This window comes from Vanessa cardui, chromosome 23 (assembly GCF_905220365.1).
Source record: "Vanessa cardui chromosome 23, ilVanCard2.1, whole genome shotgun sequence".
In the NCBI taxonomy this organism is placed as follows: Eukaryota; Metazoa; Arthropoda; class Insecta; order Lepidoptera; family Nymphalidae; genus Vanessa; species Vanessa cardui.
The window spans coordinates 6,088,555-6,105,194 of NC_061145.1; the positions used below are offsets into that span (position 1 = coordinate 6,088,555).

A 16,640-nucleotide genomic window follows, 5' to 3' on the forward strand; every position below is an offset into this window, starting at 1 on the left:
CAGTGACGAGTGAGTAACCTATCCAGATACTCACTCGTCACTTTTTCTAATGCCAAGCTGTAGTTACCCTTTGGTATTATGTGTTACTTACTTAAAGTGTGTGCGAGCCATAGGGACAAAGGGATATCTGCTTAGATAAAAGACAAATGATTATTGACCCATTTTTTAATCTACCTAATTCCACATCAAAATATTATGAATACATTTTGCTTACAAAAAGTGTAAACCACTCATTACACCTTTAAGTGTTGCCAACTATGAAATCTTATGTGTTACTTGCGTCTGTAATTACAAATTATAAATTTAATCGCAATCAAAGTCCAGTCGTTACAGTAAATATTTACATTCGTATACCATTACGACTATTTTTATCACATCTCATCCCGATGCGGTTCTTAAATAGATCTGATCACAGCAATTACAAGGATCGATATTTCGTTAGCACAATCGTATAAAATTAGAAAAATTTATGGCTTTTAGCCAACAGATGTCTTTTTAAATTTCATAGCTGTGAAAAATAGACATGATTAATTAACTAAGAGTCACATTTTAGCGTTGACAGAGTTTACAGTCTATTGCTCTTACTGATATTAATATACTGTTCGAGTATGACTTTTTTTTTATTAATAGATATTTATTTAAAGTGTATGGCCATTGACTAATATTTTGTTGAAGACTTAACTTTTTATATACAAACATAATGTATTCACAATATTAAAAAAAATACGTGTACGATTCCGTCTGAAATACGGCTAGTGCTGTGAGTTAGAGTGAGAAAGGAGCTTATATACCACTCTTGTACGTGTAAGAGAAAGAGAAAAAGAAGAAGATAGGTTTACCCTCCCGTAAAAAGTTATCACTTCGATACACAGAAATAATTTTAAAAACGCTGATGACTATGATGAATGATTTGCCTTACAGCAATAAAAACCTGTAAATTTCCCACTACTGGGCTAAGTTCTTCTCTATCTTTGAGGAGTAGGTTTGGAACATATTTGACTTAAGTTTACCAATTTTTAATTGAATAAGAAAGACATATTTTTAAATTTGAATTTATTTAAAAATACACGTCAAATGTATGTTAAATATAGTAGTTACTATAAATATTTTTTTGTATAATATTATTCAAGTCCCCTGTGTAAATAATTTATATACAAATCGATGTTTTTGTACTATTATTTATTTACTGATTTAGACGAAACATAAATATGGTCTTACCTTTTGAGTTCACATTTGTGAGTGTCATAAATAGGTACGAATTTTATATACAATGAACTACTCTCGGGTAATATATCGCATGAATAAGACGAAATCGTTCCCATTTCCCGTGGAGGAATCAAAGGCTGCCTCGATTCCGGTACAAAATTTACAAGGAGCTTGTACACTGTCCTAAGTAAAGAAAACTTTGCTTCAACATACAACATGTGTAGTCTAGTCTGTAAATGTCAAGCTGCAGATTTGATAGATTCACATGTGACAGAATATCGTCGAAATTAGACTCAGGCAGGTTTTCTCACGATGTTTTCCTTCACCGCCGAAAACGCTACGCCCTTGCTCTATAAATTTTTGAAAACTAATTTGATATCCGTTGTGCCTTTACAGCCTTTAAACCGAAAAGTACAAACTCAAGTATTACGCCTTGGAAGAATATATTTGATCGTAATTTATTTAAGTAAATTAAAACAGGGGCTATTTTTCTATAGTACAAAGTACGACATGTACAGTTAAAATTGTATTCAAGTATATATTTTCAATACTTTGATGGCGATGAGGGTAATTTACAAGGTGAGGTAAAATCAGTGCAATGTTTCTCTATATAACATTTGATTGAAACATTTCTGAATCAGATACAATTCATGTTCAAGATTTATTCCTAGCTAAAAGTTATAATTACTTTAAACTAATTATTCGCATTTTGTTATGAACATTAAAACAGACTTTTAAGTCTTGAAATAAAAAAAATGGAAACCTGTTCCTTATATCAAACAAAAATAAAATACGAGATATAATATTCTTCATTTCTTAGTGGTGATATTTACTTTGACCATCAATAAATAAGTGTAATGTTACTATGTTGAATAAAGGAATTTGAATTTGAGTTCAGAATTTAAAACCATATCAATCAAACACAATAATTGTTTCAAAGTCAAAGTCAAAGCCAAAAATCTTTATTAAAAATAGAAGTGTTTACACTTTCTTATCGATTGTCGAAAATCTGCCACCGGTTCAGAATATAATACCTCAGACCTGATAAGAAACGGCGAAAGAAACTCAGCCGGACCTTTCTTTATAATGTCAATTTACAATATACAGTAATAAACATATTCATGTTATTTGACACAGCCTGGAGGCGATCATCACATTCCCAAAGGTGTGCAGTCAACTAGAAAGTCATTAGTGCTGTAATATACTTTAGCACACATACGCTCTTTAACGATTCTTTTGAATTTAAAAATTTTGAGTTTATATTATCTGTCTATATTGTGCAGGGTCCCTTTACCAGCAGACGCAGCGTTATTTCCCCATACAGCGCCGACGTAGCGGCAATGCAGTTTAAAATAGGGAGTATTCAAAAGCACACGTAAATAAATTGAACCCATACTGAAAAGCCGATATATTTGTAGTGTTAGCGTACCTCCTTACTAGAAATTACCTTAATCTTACAGTATATTTATTTATATATTTGTATTTTTGCTGGTGTGTTTTTATACCGAGATGGCCCAGTGGTTAGAACGCGTGCATCTTGACTTGAATTGCAGGTTCAAATCCAGGCAAGCACCACTGAATATTCATGTGCTTAATTTGTGTATCTCGTGCGTATGTGTCTAATTTCATAGAAATTCTGCCTAATGTGTATTCCACCAACCCGCATCGGAACAGCGTGGTGGAATATGCTCAAACCTTCTCCTCAAAGGGAGAAGAGGCCTTAGCCAAGCAGTGGAAAATTAACAGGCTGTTGTTGTTATTGTTTTTATTCAGCAAACTTACAAGGCATTCAAAATTCTGATTAGTAATAAATAATAAATAAATATTGGACAAAGTCACATACATTACCTTGATCCCAATGTAAGTAGCTAAAGTACTTGTGTTATGAAAAATCAGAAGTAACGACGGTGCTACAAACACCCAAACTTAAGACAACGTAGAAAACTAATGAACTTTTTCAACATCGATTCGGCCGGGAATCGAACCCGGAACATTGGGACCCTGAAAACCGGTGTACACACTACTCGACAACGGAGGTCGACAAAAGGCATTAGTCTTAATTAATAATGTGTAGTGTTGATTTTTTTAGAAATAATTTGCAAATGATAGCCTGGGCCCGGAATTAATATGAATAAAATATAAATTTTACATAATCATCATAAATTAACTATATGACAATCGAGTGCGATTGTATATATTCCAAATAATACAGCCTACTATATCATATTATATTATACTTGTATCGAGAATAAAAAAAACTGATTAACTCAGAGTGTTATAAAATATGTAATCTATTTCATAAATACAATATATTTTTACTAGAAACAGGCGAGTAAATCAAACACCTTAGCTGACAGAGTCTGGAGTAAGAGGTACATTAGTATCAGACATAAGTACTTTCATGTAATGACCCGAGTGCCTGTAATTACGCTGGATCGCTCACCATTAAAACCGGAACGCTGCATGCATTAGTGTTGCTGCTTCACAGTATAGTGACCCAGTGGAGTCGCATTACTGATCTGATACAGTGACAAATATGGATTAATATTAATTATTATTGTTTTAAAATAAATTATGGAATCTCCGTCGAAAGTATTTTAGTAAGCCCAGAATTTAAATTACCGATGATTACAGATTCAAACCCAGGCAAGTTAAGACTATTAAATTATCATGTGTTTAATTTGTGTTTATCATATACATAGTGTGTAAAGTGTTATGTGTCTAATTTCAATGAAATTTTGACACAATTGTATCCACCAATCCAAATTGAAGAAGCACGGTAGCTAAACATCAAATCTAATCTTTAAGGAGAGAGCAGGCCCAGCTGTGGGACATTTACACGCTATTACTATTTTAATCATTCGCTCAACGCTTGGTAAGACGTGGTTGAAAAATGCAATTTAATTTATCGTAAAATTTATGAATGAAAATATCCACGTCAAAAAGAATGAAAAAAGTTTATAAGAGTACTTGTGTGAAACGTGTTTAAAACGAATGGATCTCTCGTTCTGCAAGTTTCGTACAATTTAACTGTGAACTCCATCAACTTGAAACTTTTCCGACTGAACTGAAACACTTTATTTCCGTAGTTTGTACACACATTTTACTAAGCATTTAAATAAAAGCCGGCCTAAGATGTTAACTCGGTGGTAATTTTAAATTTCGAATGTTATTTTATTCGAATGTTTGATTGAAATAATAATGGTCATGACAATGACAAAAATAAAGTTAGTAGTATTTTAGGTTAGGAGCCAAGATGGCCCAGTGGATAGAACGTGTGCATCTTAACCGATGATTGCGAGTTCAAACCCAGGCAAGAACCACTATTTATATATATGTGCTTAATTTGTGTTTATAATTCATCTCGTGCTCGGCGGTGAAGGAAAACATCGTAAGGAAACCTGCATGTGTCTAATTTCATAGACATTTTGCCACATGTGCATTCCACCAACCCGCATTGGAACAGCATGGTGGAATATGTTCCAAACACTCTCCTTAATGGAAGAGGAAGTCTTATCCCAGCTGTGGGAAATTTACAGTACATAACTTTTTACTTTCATCGGGCCTGTAACTAAAAAGAACAGCGGATTGAATTACAGACTTCGTCAATTGCCTTTAAATACGATGCATAAGATAAAATAACTTATAAGAGTAACTTTAACCAATAATAATGATTTAGACACAAAATACATCATTTATCAACAGCGTGAAAAATATTATAAAGCAAAGATTATTTGTCACTGCGAGTTTCTAAAGGCTGTAATTGGCAAATTTCCATTACATTCAACGTATTATATATATTTTCCATTTGCCGGCTCAGATCGCCATTTGTAAAGCATTAGCCATCCAAACGTTGGGAATAGTTAATCTTAATCCTAACAGCTAGAAGTAATAAATTACCACGATTGTTTGCAAAGAAGTTGTTACAACGTATTTGTTGTATAATGAGTTTTAAGTTCCAAATGCACTTTCTCAGTGCACTGAATTTAGAAACAAGAAACTTGGCAAGCAGTCAAGTTTGTAACTTAGAAATTACTGAATTCTCTACGCTCAACGTCGGTCCTTGATACAAACATCTTAATTAAACTCATATTTAAAACTCAAAGTTAACTCTGAACACAAACAAAATTAGTAAATGAGTCTGAGTTAAATATTGATCGTATCGTTATAATCAGAATGCGGATTTTATAAAGATCCTGCTAAACGAATATTAATTATTATTTTTCAATGAAATTACACAACATTTTTTACGGTTATAATACTAGCTGTACATCCAGGCCTTACACAGGTATACTAATGGTAGGTATAAATAAAATTTTTAGATTGAAGAACAGATATAAAAAGCCTCGTTTTTCCTGCTGTAAATATTCTCAATCTTTCTCTACAATAATATGCATATGTTTTATAAATCTTCCAATTGAATCACGTTATTTATTGAAAGAAACGCTTTTTTTAATTTAAAATCTGTTGCATAGTTTAAAAGGTCGAAGCGTACAGACGGCGGGAAGCGACTTATATTTAGACTTATATGAATATCGAGCACACTTTGGATGAAGAGTATTTATATAGAAGAGGCACTTAAGGTTTTAAGTTTAAATTAGGAACAATGATTCTTTATACTGATACAGATTTTCGATTGTCACTAACAATTAATAATAAAATATCTATATTTTTATAATAAAATGCCTGTCTATATGGATGTGTGACGCTCTACGAAATAAATTGGGGAAATTTGGTATGAAGCAATTCCAACGAAGAACATAGGCTACTTTTTTCTACTAATTACTTGACAACTAATACCTTAAACAGGAGTGACGGAAGACGACGAAACCTCGCCTTCATTCAAAGAAAGGTTGAGCTATTTTTTATTAAATTGCATTGTAAATGGCAAATAATTTGAAACCTTATGTAAATTAAATTTATAATGCGAATAAAAAAAACATACCTCAGTTCAGTTACAATTGGAAGTTGTAAAAACAATTTAGTTTAATTCTGTTTACGTTTTTCATGCACAGCCATTTTCACAAAATATGCCACGTTTTCTTATACATTCACGTCGCCACTCCAACCAGCAAGCAACCTTTCCCCGTTCTTTAAAATTAATTCTTTGTTAAATTGTAAAAATTCAGTACATTACAATCAAGAATCCTATCTAATTTTCAGCAAATCAACAGATTAAGTTCTTCAAAATGAGACTATAAACGATTTTTATGTGCAGTCGTCTCATAATCACTAGGTCAAAATAGGCTTACTCTATTCAAGATTATAATGACTTTGTATTCTGTTACGAAATGCTCGTAAATCTAAAGTCGCTAAATACATATTACTATAGGATAAATAATATACACGATTTGTTATTGTGTGGGTAATGTGTCCGATGCGGTAACGTACAAACTCGTAAGTCAAGATCTGGTATCAGTACCACCTGATAGCGATCATTTAACGTGTAAGGTTAATTTAAACGGTATTACTAACATGCCTTTAATTTATGCCCGTCAGTTTATATGACCTAAAGTCACACACCAGGGCGCGAATTCTACTACTAAAATGTCGCTATATCGCAATTGAATCAATACCTTAACGTTGCAGTTAAGCCCTTTTTATTCCAGTGCACAATAATTCGGTTGCAGTTGAATCGAAGTATGATCACGATGGAATCAGGAACGTGTCATAATTATAAGTTAGTATAATTACCCCCAAGGTTACCAGTAATATAAAAATAAATAGGTTGAAAGTTATTAAACCATAATCATTCACGTGCTTTTTTAAAAGAAAGAGAAACTTGGTATCAATTATTAATTTAATATATTAAAACATGGAAGACGAACAAACATACTACCTACGGAATTTCCAATGATAGCTAGTATCAAACTTGGATATTTTTTTCTCATGTGCGTTTTCATAAGCTGCGGTGGTCACATATAATTGCAAGATGAATTACTGCGAAGGTAAAATGTCAATTAATTAATTGATAGCAATTATTGCCTACATACAAATAAGCTTATGGTAAAAGCTGCACTGTGAATTTCCAACATTTTTGTTTTGACTTACTTAATTTAATTTACTTCATTGTCGAGATGGCCTAGTGGTTAGAACACGTGCATCTTAACCGATGATTGCGGGTTCAAACCCAGGCAAGTACCGCTGATTCATGTGCTTAATTTGTCTTTATAATTCATCTCGGGCTCAGCGGTAAAGGAAAACATCGTGAGGAAACCTGCATGTGTCTAATTTCATAAAAATTCTGCCACATGTGTATTCCACCAATCCGCATTGGAACAACGTGTTGGAATATGTTCCAAACCTTCTCCTCAAAGGGAGAGGAGGCCTTTAGCCCAGCAGTGGGAATTTACAGGCTGTTGTTGTTAGTGTTATAATTTAATTTATAAAATACAAAGTCATCGTTATCATAAGATCATAATTAAACATATAACTCTTTCATTTATCTAGTATATAAATTAATTCTTTAAATAAAACTAGTTAGTTATAACGGATTTGAATCGCATATATTAATTATTTTTGACATCCCGACGTTTCGAGCACTTTACAGCGTTCGTGGTCACGGGTAGACTGACCACGAATATTTATAAATTCATTCATTGATTAGTATAACTTATCACTTCGGAAATTTCACATTTTGTTTTTCTTTTAATATAACGTAGGTAAGCGTTCCGATCAATGGACCACAAAACCATCAAGCAAAAATTTTAAGTAATAGTTTAATGAACTGTATGATTGTGTACACATTTGCCTGTTACAGCTTTAAATGATTACAAACACACTATTATATACACGTCAAACATACCTTTTACTTGTAAAAATTAAAACGAAATAATATTTTGTTTTTATTTGAAATTCGAAACTCAAAAATGAATATAGTTTCGCAAAACATTTCATTTTATATTTTAAATTGAAACAGTGTGCTGTTGACGAGCTGGTTCGACTTATGAATGTATTCATAAGTTGAGTGCGAGTTATTTTATATATTGTACGTGAAGCTCTATTTTTTATTCACAATATGCAAAATTAAATAAATATGAATTATAATATTATGCTGAAACTTTTCGAGCGTTAAACTACACTGCTAAACGTTGGCCCTTACTATAAATGTCTTAATTAAATCCAGATTCGAATCTCGAAAACGAACTTTAAATGAAAATATTTTTTTAAACTAACACTTTGAACCGTCATAGTGCCGATTATTGCTAGCGATGTAAAACTTGAGTTCAAAAACCTCCCCATTAGCTAATTAAGTTAGCACACGTTTTAATATGTAATATAGGGATTAATGAGCACAATGTAGCTCATTTTTGCAAGAAAATTTAAAAATAAATTTGAAGTGTAGTAATTATTTTTTCTTCTTACTATTAAGATGACACTCTTTACTAAACATGATATCAATACTTGGCAATGAACTATTTACTGTTCATATAAGAATTATAAATTTATACAAATAGTAAGTATATATAATCCTAATATTTACTTATAACAATTTGCAAAGTATTAAAAAATTTAAAGATTCTCATATCTTAATACGTATTTGAATATAAATAGGTCATTTTTATATTTTACTAGTTGTCTCCGTATCGATTGGCTGTCATGTGTTAGAACTAGCGCGCACTGGTAACTTTTGTCACGGTGACTGTTTCGTCACTCTTGTCGAGTTCATGAATATGTATGGAGGTGCGCGCACTTTACGACGTGACAATTGGGTGACATTTGTGTCTGCATCTGTACATATTCACGGACTTGACAACAGTGACGAAACAGTCACCGTGACAAAAGTTACCAGTGCGCGCTAGTTCTTAGGCAAATGAAGTAGCTTATGCCCTGTCTTGGAGTTTAAATTTGCTTCATACAAAATTTCATCAAATTCTGTTCAGTGGTTTGGTAGCGATAGAGCGACATATAGACAGACAGAGTTACTTTCATATTTATAATATTTGTATAAAAGTATAGATAGTATAAATTATTTTTTATAATTATACAGTCTTTGTATAGTTATCATTAAAATATCACAGGGCATGGTAATATAATGTCTACACGATTTCATTAAAATAAAAGAAGTCTTTATTTAAGTACAAGGATTTTTGAACCGTAATTAAAATTAAAGGACAATGTTAGCAGCTCCATAAAATTCAGACCCCAGCATAATGTGGGTTTACAAGCTTACCAGATGTAGAATTTAATTTATGTTTTACAGATTACTTAAATCTTAATTCCCTTGGAACTTTCGCGCTGTGTGTTAATCTAGAACAATAATTACATTTAAATTTGATTTTTCTAACTCATGTCTTATTTTACTCGTGATATATTGAAAACGTACATATACTTCTTACATCAATAAGAGCTTATTACTAAAATGCTGCACTTGTAAATTTCCAGGTGCAAATGTCCATGGGCGGTGGTAGTCAGATTCCAATAGGTATGTTTTCTGTACATTTACTACCTTAGCTGTAAAATATATATAATATATGTGATCTTGTCCCAAAGCTTCGCCCGTATGCGAGGGTATTAGGTATAAAGTATTCAATATTTTAAAATTTCACCTTCAGTAAAGTAGTTCAGACGTGATAGCTTAACAAACAAAGCCCTTTTCGCATTTCATACTCTGAATTTTACTAGTACTTTTTACATAATATTAAATAAAATACTTTTGATAAAACATTAAATAAAATTGAAATAAGTCAAACTACTGGTTGAATTTGAGGACGCATTAATTTATAAGCATTATTAATACTCATTAAAAATCCAAAACAAGATAAATCCTTTTTACACTTTTCTGGAAAACACTATATTTATAGTCATTAATTTAATATAAAATTCTAATCTTAGTCTATTATGCAATATAGTAATGTATAGGTATTGGTGTGTAAAGATTGTATGTTAGTGTATGGTTGCACTGTCTACCCAGAAAACGTTTTTAAAAATCAGATTGTTTTGTCTGGAAGAGATGTAATAAGCCTTAAGTCCGGGCGTTGTGCAAGACATCAAACATTTTGTATTTTGAGTTTTATTTCTATTTTAGTCCTAAGATTTTTGTATATAATGCTTGTAGTGTTCAATAAAATATATGAACTTAACTAATTAACGCTACAATCGCTCACAGCTCCGTTGATGTGATTAATATCATCAGTGGCAGATATAGTGAGGCATCGTGTTTATTTTTAATTACTAGATTGCTGTACCGGCACTCTCTTGCAACGTATTAAGCTAAAAGATTTTTAGTCTCTACAGCAATTTTTTTAGAAAAATATTTGTATTAAACAGAGATACCTCGTACTACAAACATACCTTAGACTATTCCAAGCTAAGAAGAAGATGAACCAATGTAATCAAATCAAATCAATTTTATTCAAATAAACTTCACAATGAAGCGTTTTTGAATCGTCAACAATTAAATACTACCACCGTTTCGGAAAGCAGCTTCTAGCGAATAGAAACGGCAAGAAACTCGCATAGTTGCACTTTTCAAATAAACAGATTTACAATGCTGTTGTAAATGTGCAATTTACAGTAATTAGTGTCCTATGATGGAACCCGAGCCTAACTCCAGGCGTTTCTTTCTAAAAAGTACTCTTTTAATGAATTGTATGATTTATTTATTAATGTAGTCTTAATAATCTTTTTAAATTTTGACAATGGTAAATTGATTATATTTTCCGGTATCTTTTTATATGCGTATACCATTGCCCAAAAACGTTCTATTTACCGTATGCAAACGGAATCTAATATTTGCATATAGTAATGTAGCTATAATATTATGCACTAAAAATATTTATTATAAAAAATATGTGGGGTATGTATAAGTCCGTCTGAGTAGGTACTTTCCCTACACATCAATTGCTTTCCGTGTTAAAGGATAAGCTAGACATTATAACTACAAACAATGGGGACATATCATAATAGTATCCACGGCCAATAGACCATGTAAGGATTTTTTCTTTTAACAGCGCCAATGTCTATGGGCAATGTTTGATAACTATTAGGTGACATTTTTGCCGTACCTCTACATGGCATAAAAATTTTACTTAACTATAAAAACAACTTTTATTCAATCAAGCTTATATTACTTTTTATTTCTTATTTATTTAGACACACCAACAGCATAACATATACAGCATTCACAAACAAATCTTAAACATCTAAGTCTTAAATACTAATATGTATGCCACTTACAGGCGTGTACAACATGCACAAAATCTATGTTGTATACAGATACCTAAATATTTATAATTTGGATCAATTTTGGTTTTAATAAAAAAATATATAATAGCCAATAGGGAGAAACACTTATTTCTCTTCTAATCTTTTCTATCAAAAGTGCAGGAAACTGGCTGAGTCCAAGGGAGAAAATATCTCTAGGTTCGTTTGTGAGCCATGTATTAAATGTGCTACAAATGCGAGCTATCGGCGAACCTTTACTAAACACAATAGTACGAAAGGGTGGTTGAGACATAGAAATTTGATGCATATATAGAATTCCATATGGGAATTCTATATGGTATCCGAAATTTAAAAAGTTCAAGAAGCTGAGGGCAGTCAATGAGATTGTTAAATATTTTATACATGAATGAAACTCTTCACTCTTATAAAATCAGTATGCGGTTTAATTTAGAATTTAACATCAGTTGGCTCGTTGGTCTAGGGGTATGATTTTCGCTTAGGGTGCGAGAGGTCCCGGGTTCAAATCCCGGACGAGCCCGAAATGTCTTTTTGTCTTCAAAATTACATATTTTTATTTATAGTTAGTAATTTCGAGATTTAGGAGATTCGGAATAGGTATTCTATGACAGCCAAACGAAAATAACAAAATAATACATTCAAAATTTTATCAGTACATATTCCACGACGCTGTTCCAATGCGGGTTGGTGGAATGCACATGTGGCAAAATTTCGATGAAATTAGACACGCAAATTTCCTCACGATGTTTTCATTGACCGTTGAGCACGAGATGAATTGTAGACTATATATATAGTGGTGCTTGCCTGGGTTTGAACCCAGCCAAACAAAGCCATCACAGCTGAATCATATTTTATCACATGCACGGAAACACACGAATTAATTTTTATTCCGGACACAAGTGACATAATATGATTAATGCGTTGCTAATACTAATGAAGCATGATCAATGCACGGTTAACGTGACGAGGGGTTTAATCGGACAATTAAGCGTCAAACATCGTCATTGTCACAGTACGTTAGTGTCATGTTCACTTGAACTAATACATGTATCGCTATCTTGTTGATGTTTCGCCATGTAACGTAATTAACACCGAATGTTTATGCATCTGTGTGGATGTTCGTGTTTATGGGAGCGGGTAATAGATTTTGTGCGTATGTGTGTTACGGTTTGCATGTGTGCGGCAGCTGTGTTTGTGTATATGACTGTACATACGTGTATTGCAACTGTATTGTAATATTCGTGTACGATTATGATGTTATGTACATATTATTGAGTTTAGGATGGATTAGAGGGATTCAAAATATATGTAAAAGATTACTTTCCGTAGAAACATTTTAAATCTATGTATATAAAGAAACATATAAATATTTGTACTCTGTTTTCAAAACTAATTTGATGCGAATTTGCCTGACTTTGATAAACATAGCTTATCTATCCATGCCTGGGAAGGTGTCTGACAAAATATTTCATATTTTAAATAAGAATTTTTTTTCATATTATGTTCCTAATATAAAAATGTTGTCAATGCTTATTCCACCTGAATAAGTGTATTGCAGACAAAAAGAGCAATGTGGGCTCGTCCGGGATTTGAACCCGGGACCTCTCGCACCCTAAGCGAAAATCATACCCCTAGACCAACGAGCCAACTGCTATGGTAACAAAATGAAGCCACATAACATTCTTATAAAATTTATAACTTATTTCCATGAATTATATCATACTGCTATCAGGATATCAAGACTAAATAATATTTATTTTTTATATTTTATGTTATTATAACATTTTCATTCACTTTAAAATAATAGAGTAATTTAGATTTAAAAAAGTACATAGAGTATATTTAAATAAAATGTACGAAAAAATATTTGGAATGTATATAATTTGTTAATTAACAGTTTTTTTATTTACAGAAGAATTAGTAATTAAATATTTAATCTACGTAGTGCACAAATAATGGTGTGGAATGGTGGCAAGAATGTCAGCAGCGGTACACCGTTGAATCACAATTCGGATCTTCTAGGCAAAAAATTAAGCCCTGTCGTAAGTGGTGGCAATAAATTGAACTGTATATTTTAAATGAAGATCCTTGCTGAACTCCAAGGCCCAAGTGTTTTAACTGTACTACAAATAACACACATATTTGGATAATAATAATTATTTGGATCTTAAGCTTAAGCTTATTCTGAGGCGGCTGCGGTTCTTAACACTCCTTGATAAAAGACGAGCATTATAATATGTATCGATATATGAATATAAAAAGTTAATGATCACATTTGAAGTCCGTCTGCGGGAAATCCGCCTCGTTATTTACGTATTAAAGACATCTCTACAACCACGCACTCATTAAAAACATAACTTCAATTGAATAAATCATAAAATAAAATACGGAGTGAATTCATATTTGCCATAATTTATATATTAACTACTACATTTAGATTCCAACAAATCAAATACCAGAACACGCAAATTCTAAAACTAATAATAATAAAACATACGAACTGTGCAATAAATCTAATAATAATTAATGGGAGTTACAATTCAACGAGGAAACACTTACAGCGTTACATAACGTGCTTTATAATTAGCCGTACAAAATTGTTTTGTGTCTGTAGTATAATTTAGTTGCTTTTATGTGATTGGTGAAGCTGATTGAACAGCGCGATTTTTAAAGTATTTTCTGTCTTACAACTACTCTGTGGAACGGTTTTTTCGAAACGATTCATCTTGGAAAATGCTGACAATAACTTGGTATACCCTAGATGTTGCAGATGTCATTATTTACATGAGCCTCCTGCTCGTTTGCCAAACAATACCAGCTAATCGTAAAGCATAAATAAGATCAACACATCTAAAATTATTTGCATTCCTGTCGTTACGTTGTCAAACTCGCCAAGTCGTCCGTGAATTATATCGATGACTGACGCGTTCCTAGTTTTAGTTCGGATCACGCTATCACTCTCATGACTGAAATCTATAATCGTTTAAAAATAAAAACAGAAATAAAATATTGAGACAAAAAAAAAAACGTTTTTTTTTTAAATTATAAATCTTCTCGGCATCACCTCCCCTAAATTATTATTTATTTTCTTAATTTTACCACACAAATAAAAATAAGGATAATTTAAAGATAAACAGGATATTGAATGTAAAATAAATTTCTTACAAATTGACTGGGGATTTGTCGAAGTTGATTCATCTCAATTCGAAATTGGAATTGAAAATGCCACTCAAAATGGTAATGTTGGCATTCTTGCCACGACACATTATTTTGTACGGTAGCTATTTTAAATTATACTTAGTGGTAAGTCTTTGTGAAAACTCTCTGGGTAGGTAACGCTCACTTATGATATATTCTACTGGCGTGCAGTAATACTTATTGAAGTGTTACAATTATAAAGGAAAAAACATCTTAGTTTCTAAGATTGATCCCATGGCGATGTGGCAATATCTACGTTTTCAAAATGTTTAACACTTACTCAAAACAATATTATTTAAAATGTCCCCAAACAATAATTTTGTCTTTCTAATTCATCTCATGCTCGGCGGTGAAGGAAAACATCGCGAAGAAACCTGCACGTGTCTAATTTCAAGGAAATTCTACCACATATGAATCAACCAGCCCATTCGAGTAGCGTGGTGGAATAGGCTCCAACCCTTATCCTCAAAGATAGAGGAGACCTCAGTCCAGCAATGGGAAATTTATAGACATTTACATTTGTAAACAGATATCTAATTAAAAAAAAACATAAAGTATATATAATATGCTTAGACATAATATTGGAAACATAGAAATCAATAAAAAATCCTGCATCATTTGAAGCTGAGAATGAAATAAAAGCACCAAAACAAACTAAATGGAAAAGATTGACAGAATGGCCGCCCCTTGATTGACGTGAAAACCCTTGGGTATGATTTTGTTAGCTGATTGGTTCCACGATATTGGTGGTTAGAATACGAACAAACAATAATAAAGATTGGACAACATCACATACAATACTCTGATTCCAATGTAAGCAGCTGAAGCACTTGTGTTAAGGAAAACCATAAGTAAAGACGGGACGAAAGTAAACTAATGAACTTTTTGTGATCGAATCAGCTGGAAATCGAACTCGGGACCTCGGAGTGGTGTACCCATGAAAACCGGTGTACACACTACTTAACCATGGAGGTCGTCAACAGAACCAATGCGTTACCGATTTCCCTTAAAATAATGAGTTATTTTCTTGTTGCTTATTATAAATGGTCACATACGTCATAAAACCGTCACAGCTTCATCAAGATTTGAATTTCCGCTTGTGCATATTTTCAATCATGGAACTATTCCAAATGTACAAGAAATGTCAACACGCCGTTATAATTTAAAATTAAAACCAAATTATAATAATCTCATCAAGTTCATTCAAGGTCATTATTGTAACTGAGATATCTCAGAAGAGATTATATTAATCCTTTTGATGTTTAATGTAATCAATATCTGTTTGTTTGTTTTTCTATATATTTGTAAATAATCATTTTTTATGGTATATGTTGGCGGACGAGCATATGATGACGCTGTAAGAAATATTAACTATTCCTTACATCGTCAATGTGCCACCAACCTTAGGAACTGGGAAGGTGTAATGTCCCTTGTCCCTGTAGTTACACTGGCTCACTCACCCTTCAAACCGGAATACAACAATACTGAATACTGTTATTTAGTGGAAGAATAACTGATGAGTGCTTGGTACCTACCCAGATGGGCTAGCACAAAGCCCTACCACCAAGTTATCAATCCCATTATGATGAAAATTTTGATTACGTATTGGATTGTTTTTTTAATATAAACATTGTCGGTAGACTCTCATTAATACTACCTGTAAATCCTGGACAGTTTACTAGTGCTAAAATCACTCAGTATCAATATATTTTATTGAAACTTTTAACTTCATAAAGCATTATGAACAAGCCATCTAAGATTCCCAATTATATCAGAAGACGCTTTGAGAACTTCATTGTAACTGAACTAACAATAAATTCGTATGAAATAAATTTTCTTAATCGAAATAAATTTGATAAGACAATGATTTAAATGAAATATATACTAATATTATCAATACGTAACTCTGTTTGTCTGACCATCTGTTGTTCTTTCGCGGTCAAACTATTGAACGTAATGTCTGTGTGTGTGAGTGTGAGAGAGAGTGAATCCAGAATCCACCTTCGTCTTTTTCTACACTTCAGGTAAGATGGACGATAAACGCCTATTCC

At 32.3% G+C, this 16,640-nt stretch overlaps 2 non-coding genes across 2 annotated transcripts; one reads left to right on the top strand and one right to left on the bottom strand.

Annotated features, from left to right (window-relative positions):
• The first annotated feature begins 11,839 nt into the window (after nt 1–11,839).
• Trnap-agg lies at nt 11,840–11,911 on the top strand. Its single transcript has one exon. It is a non-coding gene; the product is annotated as a tRNA-Pro (tRNA).
• A 1,054-nt stretch (nt 11,912–12,965) lies between these two features.
• On the bottom strand, nt 12,966–13,037 carry Trnap-agg. Its single transcript has one exon. It is a non-coding gene; the product is annotated as a tRNA-Pro (tRNA).
• Nucleotides 13,038–16,640: the final 3,603 nt, after the last annotated feature.